Source organism: Nilaparvata lugens, chromosome 5, assembly GCF_014356525.2.
Source record: "Nilaparvata lugens isolate BPH chromosome 5, ASM1435652v1, whole genome shotgun sequence".
In the NCBI taxonomy this organism is placed as follows: Eukaryota; Metazoa; Arthropoda; class Insecta; order Hemiptera; family Delphacidae; genus Nilaparvata; species Nilaparvata lugens.
The window spans coordinates 23,259,001-23,281,220 of record NC_052508.1 but is presented as its reverse complement, the minus strand read 5'-3'; the positions used below and the strand labels follow the sequence as shown (position 1 = coordinate 23,281,220).

The 22,220-nt window shown below is 32.2% G+C and overlaps 1 long non-coding RNA gene across 1 annotated transcript; it reads right to left on the bottom strand.

The window, feature by feature from the left end:
- Positions 1–1,588: 1,588 nt before the first annotated feature.
- LOC120351283 lies at positions 1,589–2,372 on the bottom strand. The gene is made up of 2 exons (XR_005571285.1): positions 2,207–2,372; positions 1,589–1,655 (listed from the first exon to the last, which is right to left on the bottom strand). It is a non-coding gene; the product is annotated as an uncharacterized LOC120351283 (long non-coding RNA).
- Between the last annotated feature and the right edge of the window lie 19,848 nt (positions 2,373–22,220).

Here is a 22,220-nt window from a genome sequence, read left to right as displayed (position 1 = left end):
TCAGCAATTATGGACCAGTTAGCAGAAAAAGGATGGACAAATCTACAATATTTAACATTTGTGAGAGACTATGAAAAATTAGGAGTTTGGCATAGTGATAACTATAATCATATTTCAGTTTGTGATTTATACGGTACATCATATGATAAATTCTGGGGGAATGGCGATATCCAGGCTCATGCAGATGTGATTGTGCACATCTTAAAGAGTCTATCGATAAAATTAAGAAGGTTATAACAGAAAAAAATAAACATTAACAAAAGAACAATTAAATGAACTTATCTGGAATTTTTTTTTCAGATTTTCAGATGAGACAGGCTTAGAACAAGATTGATAGCATATTCTGTTTAATTTCAGATTGGAGATGGATTCAATTTCATTTGATAAGAACTATTTTTCGAATAAAATCGATAAAAAATATAGATGTTGTTATTTCGAACTTATTGACAAAACAATATTAGAATTGAATAATTTCGGAAAAGAAGGACTAACGTTTGAGGAATATTTAACATTTATAAAACCTGGTAAAAGTGAAGAACAGAAGTCAGAACATATAAGCGTATGTTATATTATAAATAAGAATATAGTTGATAGACATCGAAGACGCGAATTAAAGGAAATTCCTGAATTTTGCTATTGTAATTCATTAGGTTGGTTGAATATTCGAATGTATTATTTCATTGATGATAGGTTAACAGATAAAATTGATAGTGTAAGATTTACATTTGAAATTATGAAAATGTGTGGCGAATCAGCGATGTTGTACAAACTTTAACTTTTTTACAGAGATTATGATGAACTCGTTAATTGAGGAGAGTCATCAATAGGTACGCCCCGAAACCCTGGACTCCTCTAAGAGAGTTGATGGAGGGTACGCCTTACCCTATTGAGGACGTGAGGGAGGTCTGCAATCAACATGGACGTCGCGTGGTGCTCAAGATCCGGCTGTCAGGTCAGAGAACAACAGATGTTTACATACCTGAACGTTTCACGCTGATCTTGACCCCCAAAGACATCCAAAATTTTAAAAGTGAATGTAAATCATTGTTACTGTTTGTCAAACATATTAATCAGTACATGACCGACATCAACATTGTCAAAATGCATAAAATTTAAATCATGATAATTATATTACCATTTAACATTTTATGAATTTTATTATTACTTATAAGTTATTTTGTTAATAATCTTGTAACAAATTTTCGGACTTGACATTGCATCGCCTTTCGGCATATATTTTCGGACTTGACATTGCATCACCTTTCGGCATATATTTTCGGACTTGACATTACATCGCCTTTCGGCAATATAACCTATATCTTGTAAATCACAATTTTCAAGTATTGTGTTATTTAGTTTTGGCACAAGCCATTACATATTTTGTTTTGCCTTTCGGCAATATAACCTATATCTTGTAAATCACAATTTTCAAGTATTGTGTTATTTAGTTTTGGCACAAGCCATTACATATTTTGTTTCGCCTTTCGGCATTATAACCTATATCTTGTAAATCACAATTTTCAAGTATTGTGTTATTTAGTTTTGGCTCAAGCCATTACATATATTTTCATTATAATCTATAATTTTCAAGTATTGTGTTATTTAGTTTTGGCACAAGCCATTACATATTTTGTTTCGCCTTTCGGCATTATAACCTATATCTTGTAAATCACAATTTTCAAGTATTGTGTTATTTAGTTTTGGCACAAGCCATTACATATATTTTCATTATAATCTATAATTTTCAAGTATTGTGTTTCCTCCACTTCACTCAGCTGAGGTTGTATGAATCTATAATTTACAAGTTTTGTGTTAAGGTGACAATTGCATCGCCTATCAGCATATACATAACCTACTTTGTTAACCACATAATTTACTTGTTATATATCAATAAAAAAATAGTATATTACTTTTAGGGTTTCAGTTAACACTTTATGAATTTACGATATTATTACTTTTAAAATGAAAATCATTTATTAATGCAAATAATGCAATTTGATAATGCAAATCATTGTTACTGTTTGTGAAACATATTAATCAGTGCATGACTGACATAAACATTGTTAAAATGCATAAAATTTAAATCATGATAATTATATTACCAGTTAACATTTTATGAATTTTATTATTACTTATAAGTTATTTTGTTAATAATCTTGTAACAAATTTTCGGACTTGACATTACATCGCCTTTCGGCATTATAACCTATATCTTGTAAATCACAATTTTCAAGTATTGTGTTATTTAGTTTTGGCACAAGCCATTACATATATTTTCATTATAATCTATAATTTTCAAGTATTGTGTTAAGGTGACAATTGCATCGCCTATCAGCATATACATAACCTACTTTGTTAACCGCATAATTTACTTGTATATATCAATAAAAAAATAGTATGTTATTCTATAAAAAGTTTTCACTCACCTATCACACTAGTATACGTGTAGAGAACTCAATCACTCACTCTCCAAGTTGCATTGAGTGATAAGAAAAATTAAAATGTGTTTTATAGAATGAAGTGTGTACGCACGCGCAAGCATGCGCATGAGCTGACAACATCGGCCGATCGCTCACTGTGTCAAGGTCGGCTCAACGCTCTGCCTTCCTTGTTGTGAAGTGAGGGCGTTGGCCCTTACACATCTGGTGAATGCCATGCGTTCATTCATTCACAACCTTCACAAGGTCTTGTTGTGAATGTTGAGTGTTGCCTCCACACACATCTGGCTGGATTGGCATTCCATTCATTCTTATCTGTATGACTTTCAATATTATTGTGTTTGACTTTTTCACATCAACTATTTGAAATGCATTTTGAAAATTCATTTCAAATAGATGATCTGAATAGGCGAATTCGATTTGAAAGTATTATTCCAAATTAATAGAAAATTCCATTTTTTCTTTTAGATTAAGTTAGTGTAATGATTAATTAATTAACTTTAGTTAATGTTCGAGCATTGAGTTGGAAGGTCATGAAAATATTGAATGTTGAGAACACTCTTTGTGCATGTTGATATTCTTCGCATGTCAGAGGTGTGTCCGTTAAATCATTATGAAAACATTCTATTGGAGGAAGTTCTTTCCAATGTACTTTCTTTCCCCAACTTCTTTTCCATGTCTGTACTTTCTACCAAATTACGCACCAATACTTCCAAGGATTCAGACATAAACTTGTAGGAATCTAAAAATTTAATTTTGCCTACCGAAAGTGTCAAAAATCTCTCTGACGTATTCGCGATGCAGGAAATTTCTTTTTTACATTTACCGTGCGATTTCAGAATAAAATGCGAATCAAAACCGGAGAAATTATGAAAATAACATGATATGTACTCCGGAGTACGTGCTGTTAAATTGAGAAGTTCAGTATTTGTTGATAGAGTGCATCACTGCATGCAATATTATATATAAGGTGTGTACTGCGCCAAATGTAAGCCATTATCAGTTTTACCTTTGAACAGGAATCATGTCCTATTCTTTGTGTTCTGATATTTTGGACAAGCCACAAACTCGCTCTATTGGTATCCAGTGTGATCTTGATTCTGATATTTTGGACAAAGCTCAAACTCAGTCGTCGGTACTTTACGATATTGAATCAACAAGTTTCTATTATGAACCAAGGAGAAGCAGTACACCAATCCAGAAGTCGGGAGAGGAGGGGGAAGAGGAGGTGGAGGAGCAGAAACGTGAGGAGGAACAGATACATGAAGAGGAACAGAAAGGAGTGGACGACAAGCAGACGTCTACGAAAATTGCTACGGTTGATCTTCACTGGTTTAAACAAACTTGTAATCAAATTATTGTGAAAGAACTTGCTATCGTTGACGAGTGCAATAATTATGCTGTATTCCATTTCAAATCACCATTTGCAAAGATGGAATTGAGCGCAAAATTGTATAATGATGTAACATGGCTGGAACGTAAATATCATAAAATAAAATGGGAAGATGGAGATTTAGAATACAGTGACTCATTAATACGTGATTACCTTGCAGGTTATGAGAAAATTTTCACAAAAGGAACTGAGAAAGCAAAGTTTTTGAGAAGATTGCATTCTAACGTACAATGCATACCGGAGGACTTTCTCAAGCCTGATTTCAGCTTTTTCACCACTTCGTGGTGTTATGATGCATGTAAGATACATAAATATAGACCCGATGGAAGATGTGCTTTATTCTCTGCTCAACATTATAATTCTTTGCTGTTTAAAAATATGTATCAAACAAATAATTTCTTGTGCGAAAACAATCGAATGCAAAGTATGAAATTGGCACCGATGTATACGAATGCACAGAAAAGAAACTTTGCACGTTATGGATTCTTCTACAACGGAAAGGAATTACAGTGTGTTTATTGCTTGCATGCATTGAGACTGCATAAAGCTCGTACATGTTGTCTGTCTACAATTAGATACGCCCCCCTCAGAGACAACTGTGTTACAGCTAAGTGCACATTCCTACCTTATCAATTTTATTGTTCATAACTTAATCGAGGTCATGCAGTGTTTTAGCTTTGCAAAATTCAAAAAATTAACTCGCCTCTGGATGAACTTTGGAAATGCTTGTATGACATTGCAGATAAAAAATGTAAAAGATAAACTTAGATCATTGGGCTCTCTCTGTTAAAATATGTCAGACATCAATAGAGCTTGAGTATGTTCCCTCCAAGTGATATAGGTCTGAGGATATCTATAGCCATTTTTGGAATGCTTGTTCATACTAAATTTACTATAGATATTCTCGGAGAACACACTTACCAAAAAAAAAAGTAATGCCTGCGGTTTGTACAGCACATAGAAAATTTCAATATAAATATTATTGATTGAACATTTTTCTTAACTGTCGGGCGGAAAGCAAACCAATTATTTGCAATTTTACAGTATAAGTTATTAGATGGATTCACTTTAATCTGACAGTATAAGTTATTAGATGGATTCACTTTAATCTGATAGTAGAAAGGGAAATTATTTTTTCCTCAGGGAAATTATTTTTTCCCTCACATTTTCCAATTTTATCTGAGATTTTCGAACTGCTCGATATACTAGATACAGGACATCTACATTATTGTAGTGCAAATGATTTCTCAACTATTGTTACAAATTCCGATGAACTTTGGAAATGCTTGTATGACATTGCAGATAAAAAATGTAAAAGATCAACTTAGATCATTGACCTCTCTCTGTTAAGACATCAATAGAGCTGATACCCCAAGTGATATAGGTCTGAGGATATCTATAGCCATTTTTATCAAGAGATACGCCCCCTCAGACACAACTGTTACAGCTAAGTGCACATTCCTACCTTATCAATTATAGTTCATAGCTTGATCTAGGTCATGCAGTGTTTTAGCTTTGCAAAATTCAAAAAATTAACTCGCCTCTTGATGTCAATTTCATTCAATGAATTTGATTCTATTGCAAAAAATATTAAATTTTCAACAGGATTCCAAGGCGATGATGTTGATCTAGCGTTAACAAAAACAGAAAATGTACATTTTCCAATTTTATCTGAGATTTTCGAACTGCTCGATATACTAGATACAGGTCATCTACATTATTGTAGTGCAAATGATTTCTCAACTATTGTCACAAATTCCGATGAACTTTGGAAATGCTTGTATGACATTGCAGATAAAAAATGTAAAAGATCAACTTAGATCATTGACCTCTCTCTGTTAAGACATCAATAGAGCTGATGCCCCAAGTGATATAGGTCTGAGGATATCTATAGCCATTTTTGGAATGCTTGTTATTAGGGTGGCCTGCATCCTCTCTTTCAAAAACGAATTGAACCACCACAGCTCCCTTCCCCGAATGCCATATTTTCTCAACTTTTCAACAACAATATCATGATTTACACAATCAAATGCTTTTGACAAATCGCATAGCACTCCACATACCTGCTGGGAGGCGTCTAAACTTGCCGACACAGTATTGAAAAATTTTATTAGAGCAGCTTCTGTATCAAGACCCCTTAAGAAGCCAAATTGTGTTTTTGAGACTATATTATTCACTCTCATAAAATGAAGAGTTTGTTCATCAGCTGCCTTCTCAAAAAGTTTGGAAGAGGCTGTGAGGATGGCAATAGGTCTGTAATTGTTTAAGTCCTCTTTGTCATTTTTCTTGAAAATAGGTCTCACCAGTGCATACTTCATTTTATGAGGGAACTCGTCAACAGACTGGTTGAGGATCCTGGACAAGGGTTCAGACAATATATCAGCAACCATCCTGAAAACTTTCACTGGAATTTCATCCCATCCAGCTGAATTTTTATTTTTAAGCGATTTAATGAGCACCTCCACTTGCTTGGGACTAAGAATTTTAAATCTCATCCTAGAGCTGCAGTTTCCTACCACGTTGCTTGTTGGAGCAAGCAGATTGTGAGTACTTCCAACACGGTTTGGAGCATCGATGAAAAAACTGTTAAAATCCTCTGCTACTGAACTAGGATTGATTCTTGCTCTAGATGGGATTGTACTTGCTTTATCCTTGTGCTTACCTTGCTCAAATTTCACTATGTCCCATGCGGCCTTTGCTTTGTTGTTGGCTATCTCTAAGTACTTTTCATGATATTTCCTTTTGACAAGTTTAATGACACTTTTGAATATTATATTATACAATCTGTAATAATTTTCAAAGTTTTGATCCTGTGTTTCCATGTAGCCTACAGTTTATGTAATTCTCTTTTCTTCCTACTTGATGTTACAATTCCAGCAGTAATCCAACCCTTTCTACTAGTTTGTTTTATAGAAATGGCACGGAATGTTTCATTGAATATGGGCAGGAATTTTCCTAGAAAGCAATCAAAGTTCTCATTGACAGTGAGAGACTCATTGAAATCCCAATTTACAACAGAGAGCTTGTCTCTGAATACCTTGAAGTTGTTAATAGAGAAGTTTCTCATTTTCACACTTTTTTGAACTTTTGACTCAGGTGTGACCCTCTCTGACATGGGTAAAAACAACCCCCCATGGTCAGAGAACCCCATGCTGAGGACGATTCCGTTGCTGACTTCCTCATCATTTTTAGAAAAGATATTGTCGATGCAGGTAGCAGAAATTGATGTTACTCTGGTTGGGGTGTTGAAATTGGCGGATAAGCCATATGATGCAAAAATTTCAACAAAAGTTTTAGCATCCTCGCTGTCACCAAGCAAGTCCACATTGAAATCCGCATTGAAAATGTTTAATCACTAATAATCTAATAAAAGTGAAGCATGTAGAATAATACATAACTCACTACTAGAATATAATCATGGAAATTGAATCAATAAAAAGAGTTAATAATATGATGGTTTCTTGATCTATTCCAAACTTCAATGTAATAACGCACCCTTTCTTAACGTTTTATATAATGTGCAGTCAATTAATTAACAAATTATTAATCAATTTACGTATCAATTGATTAACTGTAAGTTGTTGTATAAAACGTTAAAACCGAATGAATAATGCATGTTACAAAACAGTAAAAATATTATAAATTGTATAATATAGTTAGCAAACTTCTGTATACCGTAGTGTATAATAGTAGTAGGCTAGCAGTCACAATTTATTATAGTACAGTACCGGTACCGGTAGTTTTTGTCAATATAAATTAAGTATCATAATATCTTACATCTACAGTATCTCTATAAATACTATACACATCAAATTAAATATAAACTTATGCATAAAAAATTTATTAAACATAAAATTATGAAACATAAAACCTAAAAATTGTATTTATCTATCAAAACAAGTAGAATAGAAAAGCTTCAAATTTAATATTAAATAGAAATAATAAGAAATTGTCAACATCAAATTAATTTAATGGTAAAATATATAATACCTACAATGACCTACTAGCTAAGATTGCAGTGTTGAAAAATTATATGTAACTATTATTATACAGAATATTCTGAGAAAAGGTGCCCATAAGTCAAGGCATGATTCATCACATAAAAAGAATAAAAAAGTTCAGATTAACATAGGTTCGAAAATGCTTGGTTACCAAGTTATACAGAGTGAACGATTCAACTGTAATTCGTCTGAATTACAGTTCCCCTGCTGAAACGAAGCCCTACGGGTATTTTATGGTTGTTAATTATTAAGATGTACAATTTAGCGAACTTTATGTAAAATGAACTGAAAAATTGAATAAAACCGTTTCCAGACCTGTAGGCTAGCTACAGTAGGTAATTTTTAAGATATGTGACGAAATACGCAAAACTTGATCCCGAAGAACATGCTCCTTTAAGGTTCATCGCAGATATACATGATAAATGTACAATAGACACAAAATGTTTCTCTCACAGAACTTGTGTAAAATTTAATTTCGAAAAGATAGAAGTAGAATAAGTTTATAACAGACAAATGCAACCTTTGAAAAAATAATCCTTAAAACGTGCTTAACAGATTTTGTCTATTTCTCATGCATTTTGATGTAATTAAGGACTATTTTTTAAAGGTTGCGTTTGTCTATTATAAACTTATTTCACATCTTTCTCTTCGAAATTAAATTTTCTACAACTTCTGTGAAAAAATATTTTATGTTTGTACATTTAACATAGTAAATATGCTTCAAACCTATGGGTACCTATTTTCAAAATACTCTGTATTATTGAAGTTATATTATCATTTCATTTTTTTCAATCTTGCACAAAAATATAATGCTCCAAACTACTGATTATTCCTGTACATACTTAACTGTATATAACAGTTTCATGTATATTGAGCATAATAAGTAAATTTTATTGTGACCTATAATGTTTAATGGATATTATCTTATGTTTACTATTATTCTCTAAAAAATAGTGTCTGAGACACTTACTATTAAAAACGATATTAACAAACGTATCCATCAGAGTATATATTATTCTTGATTTTTGTCCTCTCCATAATCCAATCTATCAATATTCAATAACAATGACATATCATACTGCCGGAACTATAAAGAATCCACTACCTCTGTTAGAGTTCACTACGGTAACTATATCATGTCGCTCTTGACCTCTCCCACAATAATGTTATCAGATATTATTCATCAATATATTTATACTAAAAACTGCATTTTCCCGATCAACTCATATCATTTTACACTCACTCCCACGATTAGGCTATATGCTATAAATTAATGAATATAATATGACTAGCCGTCAGGCTCGCTTCGCTCGCCATATCCGTCTAGCCAGGGGGCTCCGCCCCCTGGACCCCCGACTGGATCGTCCAGGAATGAGATCAGCAGGCTCGCTTCGCTCGCCTGCATTTTTCATTTGAGGATTTTATCATATGTTAGGACAATCCAGTCGGGGGTCCAGACTAAATGTCTGGCTAAACGGATAAGGCGAGCGAAGCGAGCCTGACGGCTAGTAATATAATATTCCCAGGATTGAAGTAGCAGTGCCCAATCAATTTTTCCGCGATAAATGCATTTAAATCTTCAACTTGGTGCCAACCTAACAAAGTCAACTCAACTTAATGCCAACCTGACAAAATTATTTATTTAGTTCGAAGAGTTACTCTATCTAGATTATGGTTCTATAGTAACATATGATATGGAAATTTCAATTATAATTAAGAGATTGGGAGAAGAAGAATATACATGCTAAAAGACGAACTTTAAACCCTTAAAAACAACCCTTAGAGTTAAAATATTGCCAAAAGATTTCTTAGTGCGCCTCTAAAGGGCCAACTGAACATACCTACCAAATTTGAACGTTTTTGGTCCGGTAGATTTTTAGTACTGCGAGTGAGTGAGTGAGTGAGTGAGTTAGTGAGTCATTCAGTGAGTGAGTGCCATTTCGCTTTTATATATATATATATAGATAGAAGATAGAATATTAGAATATAATATGAAAAATAATAATATTAATTGATAATGAAAGTTCACATGAAACAGCTTAACTACTTATTATAAAAAAATCCTTATTAGCTTATTTGGTCACACTTGAAAATTGCTCAGTTCGCCTACAGAACATAAACTACAGTAGAATAAACATTGAATTTGTAGCATCATTAAAACTCAATGATATGATATTCCATTAGAACACTCTATCAGCAACTAGCTAAGCATGCAACAGTATATAGGTTATTAAAATCACTCCTTTTAACATCAAAACATTTGAACCAGCAAGTGTACCATTAAAAGCAGAGGATTAAAAAAATTTATTGAAAGATAAGATTTGAAACTATTTCAATTTATAATTTCAGATTGATAGAGATTTTAAAATGGATAAGATTTTAAATTATTTTCAATTATAATTTCAGATAATACGCCTATTTCTTTCCAAAAATAAAGTTCTCATGACATTTAATCACGATTAAAATTTAACAGGCTTTTGTTCAACCGGATTTCAGTATTTCACTAACGAAATTACCATGTTATTACACTTTCTATATTAGAGCACCTATATTATAACAACAGTATAGCCATTGACTGTCACGCTTTTGATTGGCTAGCTCGATCACACAGTACAGATCCGTCATTAATATAGTATAAAAAAAAGTTAAATATTATCTATTTCTTTAGAAATTTGAACTTATCATTTCTTTTACCAATTAAAAACATTGAACTTACAATGAGTTTGGTATAACATTTTTGAAGGGAAGTTGATCATACTTCAATATAGACTATGATAAAGATCATTTAAAAACACTAATAACGCTTAAAACGTCAAATTTTTCTTCCCTCGGGCTCTCGAGCTCCTACACAGTTTTTGCGGACCACTTATTGGAAACCACAGATCTGGATGCAGAGAGATAAATTTAAATTCCATTGCATTTTATGACGTTATTTTTTAATGAATAACGCTTTGCCTCTGCTTGGCTTCAATCGGTAGAGCATGAGAATTAAAAACTATAAAATCTGGTCGTGGTTTTCTAGGATACAATTTCACTAAAGTCTTAATTGGCTCATTCAGAAGCTCTCGCAAAAATTTAATACTGATAATTTACAAATATATATGAGATTTGTACTCTATGGTACACCATAAAAAATTTGATACATATATTGAACGAATAATTTTAAAGTCAGATCAATATAGAAAATATATAGAGCAACAAAATACACAAAAAAAAAGAATAAATATCAAGATAAAATATCACAGATCAGTACACTATTTTTCAGCTCTATAGCACGAAACTTTACCATGTGCTTTTCAATTCATTGATAATATGCATTTATTTGCATGCAACTTCAGTATCGACTTGCTGCTGCTTGTCGATTTAGGTAATCTCACTTTATATATTATTTCCTAAATCAGAGAATGATAAATTGACAAATCAATAATTATATATATATATATAATATATATATATATATAATATATATATATATATATATATTAATTTCTATAATTTCCAATAAATTTCTCAATAATAAATATATATATCACAGGGTGTAAGATTCGGCACCTGATGGAAATAGATAAATCAATTTATCCAATGAACCAGAGCTACATTATATTATTACAAATTATATTATAAAATCAATGATTGGGTGAACGTTAGTATTACAAGCTTAGAATTTAACATTCTTTTAATTGGTGTACTTTTGATATATAAATTGACTCATTCCTATCCAATAAAGTATTTCTTATACCCTTTTAAGACTTGCGCAAGTTTTTGTAATTATTTCTTAATATTTAAAACCTTTCCGACGAGCTAGCTTTTATTTTTATTTCACTCGAAGCACTGACGGCACCCTAATTTTATTTCGACTATTTTCTCACTCATGTGCTGAATTTTTATAAGTTGCTGGCGGCGATCTGAAATTCCTGGCAGTCCTGGATTGTTGGAGGCCGAAGTCGTCTCCTCCAAGGGATTAAATAAATATTTGAATGACTTTAATACAGCATCACAAAGTCTTATAAAAATTAATAATTAGATTTAAATTTTAAGTCTTTAAAAGGTACAACAAAGAGTATTGTGCTCTACAAATTTTGGTGACATTCCATGGTAGTGTCTGGCAGGCAAGTGGGCAAGTTCTACTTTTCTTTCCACAATTTTCATTTCTGACTTGCAAATTTACATAAATTTAAATATTGTGCTACTATGCCAATAAAAGTTTCAAATAGTTTGTGCCAATCTATTAAATTATTGCTTATATCATATATCTGATATTTTATATTTCCTCAGACCATATCCAATACATAAACTGAACAGTAAAGATTTACAAAATCTTATCATTTTTAGAAATATATATAAATACATTTGAATCGACTCACTATTGCTGCCCATCGATTACTAAAATCTGATTGGTTCATGCAAATTTATTACAGTATACATGCGCCTATGAACCTCCTACTTCCTTAATACTCTAATTTATTTTTATTTTGGGTTTTAAGTACATTTATTACATGCAGTATATTTTTATAAGATTTATAAGTTGTTTCTCACTTCATAACAATTAGCCATATGCTTTTTTAGTTCCTCTAGTTGCATACCATTTTGTTACAATATATTTCTGCCAAGGTGTCTGGCTAGATTTTATGTTATGTGACTTGATTGATCATTATGTCGCCGATCAATAGATATTATATGCCTAACCTCAAATTTTCAATACTTTACATAATATTATATAAGTAGCAAATAACTTTCTATTTCTACTCGGCAGTTCTAATTCTAGCCGTGATACCTGATATTATCTAATCTTTTAAAACGTTATCACATTTGGCGATGCTAGACTATTATTCCACTTCAGACCTATGAAAATTCTTTCAAATAGGGATTTTGTTTACCCATCCGATTTTGATACAAGATATTTTGAGAATCAACAATGTTTTTGATACAAATTCTTTCTTCAACACATCGACATAACCTATAAATATCCAGCAAAGACGCTTTCAATATCATATTAATTCGCAGACCTTATCTGCTTACGCCCCCCTTAAATCTCCATCAATATACTAACAAATTTTCTCCTTATCAACACAAAAATATCACAAATACAACACCTTAAACACATTCCTCCTCTACAACATAATACAGTACTTTAAAATCTGCCGCTTGCAGTGGCGCCAACTTATCTTCATACAATAAACCTCTGATTCTCATACAATAAATTTCTTTCAAAAATAATTTTGATTAACAATTTTTGGGGCTCATACTTCATTACAATTTCTAGGTCTTTGATATTAATAATATACTATAAATCAGGTACAAATTCTTCTTTTTGCTATACATTGGGTTAGGTTTTTATGGTAACTTGTTTCAATTGATGTCTCTCGGTAACAACATGGTATAAATAATGGTAATAAAATAAAAAACATATAAATAAATATATTAACATTAGATAACATATAAATATCTTTTTGGTTACAATACTTTTCATAAACATATCTATGAAAGCTACATACTGGATTTAGGTGGCTTTGGCTAGCTGACTACTTTCTAGATATCCACTTTTGATGTCATAATTTCATAGCTTCTACTCCATGATACAAAGTTAACCTATTCGTCACAATTTTCACATTTTAAGGTAATTTACTCAATTTACTTTTACTATCCCTGCTTGTGCCCTTTTTTATACGATGATGATTATGGAAATACATACTTAAAAATTGTTCTTTTGTTTGTTTCAGGCTTCTAACAGTTGGAAGAAATTAAAAATTGGATTTCTTGACACAAGGTACTCCATCAATATTACATTTATTAAGAAAGGTCAGTAATTGGTTGATAATGTTCTTTTCATTTGACTTCTTATCGTATTTACTTCAAATTCTATGATATGGTTTAATATTGGCTACATTTTCCCACCAAACAGTGTGCGTATCTTCTTTCTCATGCAACTGGACTGTGTTGTGTTGCGATATGGCTACAACAGTGAATGGCCCTGAATAAATTAAAAAGAATTTGAGTGTTACTTTCTCCAAAGCATTTGATAATCTGTGGGTTTTTACTAAAACTTCATCTCCAATTTTTTACAAAAATATTTTGTAAGCTTGGTCATGATATCTCTTTCTATTATTGGCCGTTTGTTCTAGTTTTAATCTAACTAGATGATGGATATTAGAACTTGTTGGATAATTTGTTTCTGAGCTTGGAAAATCAATTAATTTTTCGATAAATGTATTGTTTCTTTTACCAAACATGATTTCATAAGGAGTATGACCAGTGCTTTCATTTAGGCTATTATTATAACATTCTTCTAAAAATTGTAAATATCTAACCCATTGTTAATGTTTTTCATTACAGTAAGTCCGCATAAAACGAGAGATCTCTGCCATACAGTATATTTTTATAAGATTCATAAGTTGTTTCTCACTTTATAACAATTAGCCATGTGCTTTTTTAGTTCCTCTAGTTGCATACCATTTAGTTACAATAAATTTCTGCCAAGGTGTCTGGCAAGATTTTACGTTATGTGACTCAATCGATCATTATGTCGCCGATCAATAGATATTATATGCCTAACCTCAAATTTTCAATACTTTATATAATATTATATAAGTAGCAAATAACTTTCTATTTCTATTCGGCTGTTCTAATTTTAGCCGTGATACCTGATATTATCTAATCTTCTGAAACGTTATCACATTTGGCAATGCTAGACTATTATTCCACTTCAGACCTATAAAAATTCTTTCAAATAGGGATTTTGTTTACCCATCCAATTTTGATACGTTACAATTTCCTTAACCAATTTATTGTATCGAACTCCTAATAATCTAATTTAAAATTTTTTTGTGGCCTTATTGAATATTGAATATAACATTTTATGAACTATTTAAAAATGATTTAGTGCTGATTACAGTCGTCTTGACTTCTCTGATTGATTCCCATCTGTCTTGACTACCCTACGTATAAAATTTATTGTTCAATAGCTGTTGGAATATAAAATTAATAAGAATTTGAAGTTGCAATAGCACGAGCAGGGATTATTCAAGATTTGAAATATCACTAATTATAAAAATAATAATGCTTATGGATTCTATGATTCTATTTTCAATTGCTTACATGTTTATTAAATTCATCAAGTAGTACTACTATGGCTAGAGCAATTGGCTCTTCCACAGTTTATATTCAATGTTGTGCTTTATAATATTTTTGTCAGACTCATGATTGGCTGTCAATTAATAAAACAAACTATTCGAATATTATATTGTCTATTGCCATGAGAATCTTATCATATTTCTACAAATAGATATGAGAACTTAATCATATTTTGTCAATGGACAAAATATATTACAATATCGTGACTTATTTCGAAATTTTATTGGTAATTTTTTGGACATTCAGCTTTCAGGTTGTTGAATACCTACATTTCATTTTAACTCGCAATTATCCATCATTCATTTACTGTTTTAAGTTCCAAAACTATATTGGGTATATAAGAGAAACACGAAATAGATTATATCAATGTTAGTAATCATGAAAATATGCTTTGATAAGTGAGAGCGAGCAATTTTACTTATAATCCCATATAAGCTCCATTATAAAATTCAAATATTTGGTATCTTAAAGACGGTGACAAGAAAAAGTTCCAATGGCCATTATGTGGTTATAGTTGATGTATTCTAAATATTTTTTGTGTAGTTGAGAAGTTGATATTGTGGTAATTATTCATATTGAATGGAATAGACAAAGGAATTGTCAAAAAACCACTGATTTATTGATAATTAGAAAGACCGGTTCCGGTTATTACACCATTGTCAATCTCCGATAAACTAAAACTAAATACAAGAGCAGCAGAATTTATACTAGTAGGCGAGTACTGCTATTGGTCGAGGGCATGAACACCTGCCATTGGCCTAGCTAGACAGTCTCCTCCCCCTCAACGGTGTGACAAAATGGCGGCTTAAGCAACAGAATCGCCATGATAATAAAATTTACTTTTAGTACAAAATAAGAACCAAGAAAACAAATGTGAAAGATAATAAAACAAATATGTAAATGGAAAAACTATTGACTAATGTACCTATGTAATGTATGTAAACAATGCTCACATGTTTATGATAAAACTAAATTTGTAGTGTTGTACTGGTTGAAATGAATCTGGTCATTTAAACTATACTGGGGATTTTCCTTAATTACTCTTGTTATTTCTAAAGCCTCTAGAATATTCAAAGATCTGCCTTTGTTATTAACATGCAGAAACTCAACATTCTCCTTAACTGTGAACTTGTGATTATTTGTTATCAAATGTTCTGCAAAGTTAGATTCCCCATTTTGTTTATTCCAATCTCTGATGTGTTCTTTAATTCTACTTTTGAAACTTTTACCAGTCTGACCCACGTAACAAGCATTACAATCATCACATTTAAGTTTGTACACCCCGCTTTTATCCCAAATATCAATTTTGTCTTTACTCCAGCTAAATAGACTATTTAAAATCGGTTTGGTCTTGAAAGCAACATGAAATCCATCCCTCTTCAATTCCCTACCTATCTTATCAGATACAAGGCCTAAATATGGGATTGTTATCCAAGTCTTCTCCTTACAGTTTGAGCCTTCAAAGCTAGAATTGATTGAAATTTGTCTATTAATTTTACTCAATAATCTGTCCACCATACTTCCTTCATACCCATTTGTGACAGCTATCTGTTCAATTTCAGTGATCTCAATATCAAAATCATGATTGTTCATAGGTATTGTTAGTGCTCTATAGACCATGCTATTGAAAGCAGCAAGTTTGTGAGAAATAGGATGACAAGAATGAAGAGGAATGATAACATCAGTATGGGTTGGTTTTCTGAAAATAGAAAACTTGTGAAAACCAGTGCTATGATCTATTCTTAAATCTAGAAATTTCAATACACAATCCTGTTCTAACTCTACAGTGAATTTTATACTCTGATGTAATCCATTCAGATAGGAAAGAAAATTATCTAGTTGTCTGTTACTTCCTTTCCATAAGCAAATAATATCATCAACATATCGAAACCAGTAAACAATTTTATCTTTGAAATGACTATTTTCAATGATTCTACTTTCTAACTTATCCATGAATAATTCAGCTAGGAGTGGTGAGAGGGGTGACCCCATTGCCAACCCCTCTCCTTGTTCAAAAAATCTATTGTTAAATTTGAAATAATTATGCTGAGTGCATAACTTCATCAATCCTATCAGTTCTTCTCTGAGTGTATGATCATTTATAGATGCTTTCATTATTTCCTCAGCTTTTTCAAGACTTACGTAGAGGTAGAACAGGATTGTGTATTGAATTTTCTAGATTTAAGAATAGATCATAGCACTGGTTTTCACAAGTTTTCTATTTTCAGAAAACCAACCCATACTGATGTTATCATTCCTCTTCATTCTTGTCATCCTATTTCTCACAAACTTGCTGGTTTCGATAGCATGGTCTATAGAGCACTAACAATACCTATGAACAATCATGATTTTGATATTGAGATCACTAAAATTAAACAGATAGCTGTCACAAATGGGTATGAAGGAAGTATGGTGGACAGATTATTGAGTAAAATTAATAGACAAATTTCAATCAATTCTAGCTTTGTAGGCTCAAACTGTGAGGAGAAGACTTGGATAACAATCCCATATTTGGGCCTTGTATCTGATAAGATAGGTAGAGAATTGAAGAGGAATGGATTTCATGTTGCTTTCAAGACCAAACCGATTTTAAATAGTCTATTTAGCTGGAGTAAAGACAAAATTGATATTTGGGATAAAAGCGGGGTATACAAACTTAAATGTGATGATTGTAATGCTTGTTACGTGGGTCAGACTGGTAGAAGTTTCAAAAGTAGAATTAAAGAACACATCAGAGATTGGAATAAACAAAATGGGGAATCTAACTCTGCAGAACATTTGATAACAAATAATCACAAGTTCACAGTTAAGGAGAATGTTGAGTTTCTGCATGTTAATAACAAAGGCAGATCTTTGAATATCCTAGAGGCTTTAGAAATAACAAGAGTAATTAAGGAAAATCCCCAGTATAGTTGAAATGACCAGATTCATTTCAACCAGTACAACACTACAAATTTAGTTTTATCATAAACATGTAAGCATTGTTTACATACATTACATAGGTACATTAGTCAATAGTTTTTCCATTTACATATTTGTTTTATTATCTTTCACATTTGTTTTCTTGGTTCTTATTTTGTACTAAAAGTAAATTTTATTATCATGGCGATTCTGTTGCTTAAGCCGCCATTTTGTCACACCGTTGAGGGGGAGGAGACTGTCTAGCTAGGCCAATGGCAGGTGTTCATGCCCTCGACCAATAGCAGTACTCGCCTACTAGTATAAATTCTGCTGCTCTTGTATTTAGTTTTAGTTTATCAGAGATTGACAATGGTGTAATAACCGAAACCGGTCTTTCTAATTATCAATAAATCAGTGGTTTTTTGAAAATTTCTTAGTCTTTTCCATTCAATATTCTAAATATATAAGGAGTGGCCGTAGTCGAGTGGATTAGATGTAGGCTTTATAATTCAGAGGCCCGGGCAAGATATTTTCCTCGGGCCATTCCCGTGCATGTTAAACCTGGATTTTTCTACATGTTAAACCCGGCTGCCAAAAAATCAGTTGTTAGGTCATGTCAGAGACCCTGAAATTGATCAGTTGTGACCTGAAAACGCTGGCACCAGACCTGAGCCAGCCAGGTCACTTGATATTATTATTCTAAATATTTTATAAATAAAATGTTGTTGAAATATTTATTATCATATTTTATAAATAAAATGTTGTTGAAATATTTTTTCTCAATAAATTATTACTTCCTACTTATTATGTAGTAACTACTATCACACATAACATTATGTATCAAGGAAATAGACCACTATTTTCTACAACAAGCAGAATATTTGCATCAAAAAGCCACCATTTAACACACAACTTTTCCAAAAAGTGATGGACAGAGAATTTGAAAATGTGGAGACTGGTACACAGGTTCAACTAAGGTCTAGAAATGAATGTTGTATTGAAAATGTACATGAATACGTCAAAATCAAAACTAACTCAAAGCTGAAGAGGAAAAGTGACAATTTAAATTCATTTTTTTACAGTAGGCCTATACTCGCTTACCTGTTACATGCTAACTCTATTGAATATCCTCTCAACAATTCCTTAAATTTTGAACTATCACGTTCACGCCTTATGCAACCTGGTAGACAACCAATAAATTTTATTTCATGTACGTTGGACTCTTTTTATATTTTTCCTTATTGTGTTTTTTCATTGTGAAATTATTTTTATTTCATGTGTTGTAATTATGTTTATCTACTTGCCGTGAGATTTAGGCTCGTTAATTTTTAAATATAATACTGTCCTATAAATGTACAGTTTGTACACCGTCATGGATGTACATGGTTATACAACCTTTGATTATGGATGCGTTATTAGGTATACGTTAGGTACCTCTATAATGTTTTTCGTATGTGAACAGACCAACTAAGTGTGTTTTCAACATATAGACCTAAAAATCTAATTTCTTCTTCATTATTTCCGGAATTAAGTTTTTTACATCTGAATTTCTACAAGTTTTTCAGCTTTTCTCAATCCCTTCCATCCCCTCTTCTTTAACTCCTCTTTTATATTTTTTCTTGCTTGCCATAATTATCACCGTACACTTCCTTCAATCATCTTTCTTCTTTTTCATTCAATTAATTTTCCTCATTATCATTCTTGATTCTCTTTCAATTATATATTGAATCACAAGGATTATTTTTATTTTGAGTTTCAGTTAAGAATCATATACATCTTTGAATAGCTACTTAAGTATAAATATTATGTGCCTAATATTATATGCTTTACTTTTGTTGGCTACAGTCAAGTGATGATGCAACTCATTCCTGCACACAGACTTCGGCCCATGCATGGAGTTATTATGTATTTTGTTTTGTTTATACATTTACTGTATCTGTGAAATAAATAGGCTAAGTAAAATGGAGGCACCTTGTTCTGTTATCATTAAGTAGCAGATGTCTATGACTCAAGTACTTTTTAGTAAATTATATAGAATTGTTACATTTAATTTGTGTTGTGTCCCAGTCCTTATCAGCAATGCACAGATTTATATCGTCAGCGTACAAACAGTATTTACTATTTTCAACTAAATCGCACATATATCTAGGCAACCCCCCATAAGAAGATGCACAGGAGCAAAAATGGACCCAACAAAGTGATATTTGGGTGGGGGTTTAGTGGGTACTAGTGAACGATCTTTCTCCACCCTGTTTAGAATAAAAACCTACGGAATTCGATAGGGCAGCAAAGATTGAACGGATTAGCAATGCAGCGAGAAATAACCATCTCTCCAGATGAAGTGCTTGATGAGCTGTCTAAGACACCAAGACGTTTGGATTTTAGACTTAAATAAAAAATTTGTTTTGATTATTGAAAAATGTTAAAACCAATATATTCAGTACATAGTTCTCTTTATCACTGATAAAAAAGATTTCTATCAAGTATGACTGCATTGGCATTGCATTGATTTCATCTAGTTGTAAAATCCCCCCCCGCATGACTTAGCTAACCCCTTGTGGCGAATCATATGGTTGCCACCGCTACATGTGATGTTTTCAACTAGAATAATTTGTTTATCACTTGTAACAGTTTTATTTTCATATTTATCAAAAGTTCAATTTTGTCATTCAACATTGAAGACCCTGAAAAATATAGAGAAATAGCATTAGGTACTCATAATATCACAAAAATCTTCGCTGACCAATGTCACATACTGCCCAAGTGTCAATTGAGTGTCAAAATGGGTTTAGAAGAGGGCTGGGTTGTCAGGACAATATTTATTTGCACTTTTTGTGTAGTTGAGAAGTTGATATTGTGGTAATTATTCTTATTGAATGAAAAAGACTGAGAAATTGTCAAAAAAACACTGATTTATTGATAATTAGAAAGACCGGTTTCGGTTATTACACCATTGTCAATCTCTGATAAACTAAAACTAAATACGAGAGCAGCAGAATTTATACTAGTAGGCGAGTACTGCTATTGGTTAAAGGCATGAACGCCTGCCATTGGTCCAGCTAGACAGTCTCCTCCCACTCAACGGTGTGACAAAATGGCGGCTTAAGCAACAGAATCGCCATGATAACAAAGTTTACTTCCAGTACAAAATAAGAACCAAGAAAACAAGTGTGAAAGATAATAAAACAAATATGTAAATGGAAAAACTATTGACTAATGTATGCTTACAATTTTATGATAAAACTGAATTCGCAGTGTTGTATTGGTTGAAATGAATCTGGTCATTTAAACTATACTGGGAATTTTTCTTAATTACTCTTGTTATTTCTAAAACCTCTAGAATATTCAAAGATCTGCCTTTGATATTAACATGCAGATACTCAACATTCTCCTTAACTGTGAACTTGTGATTATTTGTTATCAAATGTTCTGTAAAGTTAGATTCCATTTAGATACACTCCACTTTTATCCCAAATATCAATTTTGTCTTTACTCCAGATGAATAGACTATTAAAAATCGGTTTGGTCTTGAAAGCAACATGAAATCCATTCCTCTTCAATTCCCTACCTATCTTATCAGATACAAGGCCTAAATATGGGATTGTTATCCATGTCTTGTCCTCACAGTTTGAGCCTACAAAGCTAGAATTGGTTGAAATTTGTCTATTAATATTTTACTCAACAATCTGTCCACCATACTTTCTCCATACTCATTTGTGACAGCTATCTGTTTAATTTTAGTGATCTCAATATCAAAATCATGATGGCTCATAGGTATTGTTAGTGCTCTATAGACCATGCTATTGGAAGCAGCAAGTTTGTGAGAAATAGGATGACAAGAATGAAGAGGAATGATAACATCAGTAGTGGTTGGTTTTCTGAGAATAGAAAACTTGTGAAAACTTAATGTTTGCTGATTATATTGTCACCTTTACAGACTGAGGTGAACCTGCCTAGCAAGCTCAAGAATTGTCTTTTCGACAACTGTGAGTCCCTGAAACTGACTGCTGTCAATATTAAGAATACAAGAATAATTGAACCATTTCATGCTTGGGGCTGCAAAAAAAGTTCTATCGTTTCACTATGATGGTGGGGTAGTAGAGATATTGAGCTGGTATAAGTATCTTGAAGTTTCATGCGTCAGGTGCTTTAGGAAACTCTGTGAATGTTCAATTAGAAAGTTGGGAATTGCTGGAATTGTCATTAAGGTTCTCCAGGTCATGTGTCTTCAATTCTGTATGGCTGTGAATTCTGAGGTCTCGGTTGTGCTGTCATTTCGGAAAGGGCACATTTTTACTTTCCTTGCCCTATTACCATAGGTAAGGAAAGTATTGCTTTCCAAAAAAAATTAAGGTA